This window comes from Furipterus horrens, unplaced genomic scaffold (assembly GCF_987537825.1).
Source record: "Furipterus horrens unplaced genomic scaffold, mFurHor1.1.pri manual_scaffold_4, whole genome shotgun sequence".
Lineage (NCBI taxonomy): Eukaryota > Metazoa > Chordata > Mammalia > Chiroptera > Furipteridae > Furipterus > Furipterus horrens.
In genome coordinates, this window is record NW_028327174.1 from 142,672,800 (window position 1) to 142,676,875 (window position 4,076).

The window sequence follows — 4,076 nt, forward strand, 5'->3', positions numbered from 1 at the left end:
CTATAGTACCCTCAGCATCCAGGAGCTCAAAAAATAGCTGTTGAATAAAACAATAAAGAAAAAAATCAACTGAATTTTGAATAGGCAAAAATTACAAATTAAAATATCTCTGCATATGTATCCAAAACTTCTCAAAGCACAGTGGCCACTGTGTTTGGTAATAGATTATTGTAGATGAATCAGTTTTGTACATTGTTGTAAAGAATATTTAAGAACATAAAGAATATTTAAGAACATTTAAGAACATATTTAAGAACATAAATGACATTAATTTTAAAAACCTTTCAAAACCTTTCAATAGTTAAAATTTACCCCATCTATAAATACACATTCCCAAACAAACACATTTTGGGAGAGAGTAGTAATTATCCACTTCCCACTCCACATATATGAGGTCTGCCCAGAAGGTATCCAGCCATATAATATGAAAAATAGATATTTATTGAAAAAGATACAAGATACAAAAAAACATTGTACAAAGGACAATGATACCCCAATCCCCTTCAAAGTAGGCACCTTGGGGCCTCACAGAGTTCTCCCAGTCACCATCATCTGCTCTGCTGTATTTTCCTGAACATCATTAACAGTCTGAAATCTCTTCTCTTTCAAAGGTGACTTTAGTTTTGGGAAAAGCTAGATGTCACAGGGCGCCAACTCTGGGAAGTAGGGGGGCTGAGTCACCTGGGTGATTTGATATTTCGCACACACAAAAATAAAACCTGCATGAGATGTGATGCATGAGTGGGCACACTGTCATGATGAAGCTGCCAATCACCAGTTGCCCATAGCTGTGGCCTTCAGAATCATCCAAATAGTTTCTGCACAGGAATGTTCAAGCTTAATGCAAAAATTGATACAGATTTATTGCTCTTCTTGCTTAGTCATTTTGAATGCGACAGCCACACAGTACACATGTTCACTCAGTGGCATCTAGCATCCCCACTGACTAGCGCAGTGAAGTCATCATTGTTCACACATGTTCATTCCAGTCCACAGTCCTTGGATGCCAGGTAATACCAATGTCATGCAAGCTGTTCACATTATATTAACTATGGCTGGGCTGTTTCCAGATAGACCTCCTACACCACGTTGTTATTCTCACCTTCTTCTGTAGTAGCAGATGTGTTAGCTGAACATGTTATCATTTAGCTGAAGACGCCAGTCTCGGTTTCCCAGCCTCCTTTCCATTTTGATGATACACATGGACTAGGGTCTTGAAAATGGAGTGGGGTGGGTAGAGATTTAAGTTAATGTAACGGTCCCTAAAAGGAATGGACACAGCCTTACATTTCTCTTTCCCATGTTGCACTGGCTGGAATAAAGATGTGTGTAAGCCACCTTGTTCTCAACTATTGGCTGAAGAGAACATCTGAGGTGAGCAGAGCTACAACATGGAAGGGCCTCACCGCACCAATTTCAGTAAGCCACCAGATCTGTTACAGGAGAGAAAAATGAACTAAGTAAAATTCTCTCCTGTTTAAGCCAATTTTAAACTTTTATTTATTGATTTTAGATAAGCCAATTTTTTATTAGAGCAGTCTAAAGCATATATTTAAATAATCCTTAAAATTCTAAAAGAAATAAAAATTCCAATATTTAAGGTAGGGAAATTGTGGCAGTGGTTTATTTAGAGGCAAAGTGTAGAAATCAATGTCAAATGGAATTAGAAATTAAAAAAATAGAATCATAACATATTAACTATTTACTAAATATAGACCATATGCTGGAACTGTATGCACACTGTCATTTAATCAGTACAATAACTTCCAAAAATAGGTGTTATTATGTGTGTTTTACAGGTAAAACTCATAGGATTCAAGATGTTTAGATTTTTTTAAGGAAGCACTGCAAGTAAGTGCTAGAGCTAAGAGTCCCATTCTGTGAGCATTTCTCAAAGTGTACTTTCCCACTGCCTTCTCTTTGGATTGATACATGCTCTCCCTCCAGAGGTCTCTGAGAATTTCAAATGGGAGGTAGTTGATTAACCACTTGACGAAAAGATCTCTACTCTTCCTGCTCCAGAATGGAGTTCTGCAGAAGCAATGTGATTTAAAACCCTGAGCCATAGATGGAATAGCTATTACGTTGAAGTTTAGCCCCCAATTTGGACTTGGATTTCCAGAGTAAGATATTCAACCAGAACCTGAACCTGTTGGTGTAGTCCCTGCTATAAGATAACTCCAATAACAGGCTGCCTAAATGAGCTACAAAATCATTGACAATAAGTAGAATTTTGTTCCCCCGGACATAATCCCTACTCATTTGAGCAATCTGTAGTCAAAAGCAACATCCAAATCCAAAAAACACATACACAGTTCAGATTCAATAATGACACAGATATGGTTACAAAGTGGATTCAAAATTCTAATTTTTTTTTTCCTGGCTAGGAAGAAGGGGAAGCTATTCAAGAAGTTTAACAAAAACAACAAAGAATACTAAACTTACATTCCCAAGGCATTTATACGTGTATGTGTGTGCATGTGTATGCCACAATCTGGGGAATTTCTTGCCTCCAAGTAAGCTACAATTGAAGAGGCTGGAATTCACTCTAATAATCAGTGCACAATGTGCTAAGCTTCCTTTAGACCTCAGAGACAATTTGAGTAATCAGGACATTTACCGCTATTTCAAAAATTGAATTTATTGGTGTGACATTATATAGGTTTCAGGTGTACAGTTCTATAACACATTATCTGTATAATGTTTGTGTGTTCACCATCACAAGTCACGTCTCCTTTCATCACCATTTATCCCCCCTTTACCCTCTTCTATACCTCCCTGAACCCCACTTTCCCTCTGGTAATTACCATACTGTTTTCTATGCCTATGAGTTTGGTATTTTTCTTAGTCCCCTCACCTTTTACATCCAGTTCCCCAAATCCCTCCCCTCTGACAGCTGTCAGTCTCTTCTCTGTATCTATGAGTCTGTTTCTATTTTGCTTATTAGTTTACTTTGTTCATTAGATTCCACAAGTGAGAGAGATCATATAGTATTTGTCTCTCTGACTGGCTTATTTCATTTTGCATAATACTCTCCAGGTCAATTTGTGCTGGTGTAAAAAGTAATATTTTCTTTTTTTTTTAAATGCCAAGTACTATTCCATTGTGTAAGTGTACCACAGCTTTTTCATCCACTCTTTACTGATGGGCACTTGGGCTGCTTCCAGATCTTGTCTATTGTAAATAATGTTCCAATGAACAAAGGGGTGAGGACATTTATCTCTGAAATCTGGATGCTTTCCCCATTGGTAAGAACTCACTCTCAGCCTGTAGAGACCACTATAAAAGCAAAAAAGACTTGTCTTTTTATACAGATGTACCAGCCAACATTATAGTTTTTTTTTTTTTTTTTTTTTTTTTTTTTGGTTTTTCAATTACAGTTGTCCCCTTTTCCCCCAATTTCTCTCCCCCACCCAACCCACCCCCTCTCCCACAATCATATCCCTCCCCGTTGTCCATGTCCATGAGTCTTTCATACAGGCTCTTTAATTAAACCCTTCCCTTACTTATCCCCCTTCTCTCCCTCTCCCCTCCCCCCTATTGACTGCTATTCTGCTCTTTGTTCTATTTAGTTCCTTTGTTTGTGTTGTTCTTTAGTTTCCTGTATTAGGTGATATCATATGATATTTGCTCATAACCTTTTTAGAATCCAGCCTTCACAAATAGTTTATCCACTCACATATTGAGGGACTTCTTGATTTCTTCCAGTTTTTGATGATTATGAACAAATCTGCATAACACACATGTGCATTTCTTCATGTGGGCATGCGTTTATAACTCAAATAAGTAAATATCTAGGAGTACAAATGCTAGGTCATGTTTTAAGACTATGTTTATTTGTGTAAGAAACTGCCAGACTTCTTGCAGTAGGCTTGTACCATTTGTATTCCCACCAGGAATGGATGAGAGTTCCTGTTGCTCTGTATCATCACTAGCACTTGGTGTTGTCAGTATTTTGGATTTTAGCCATTCTAATGGCTGTTTAACAGCTTCATTATAGTTTCTTTTAATAAATGTTATTGTATTTTAACATTGAACATATAGGAAGAGAACAGGGGACAGATAACCTTGACTAT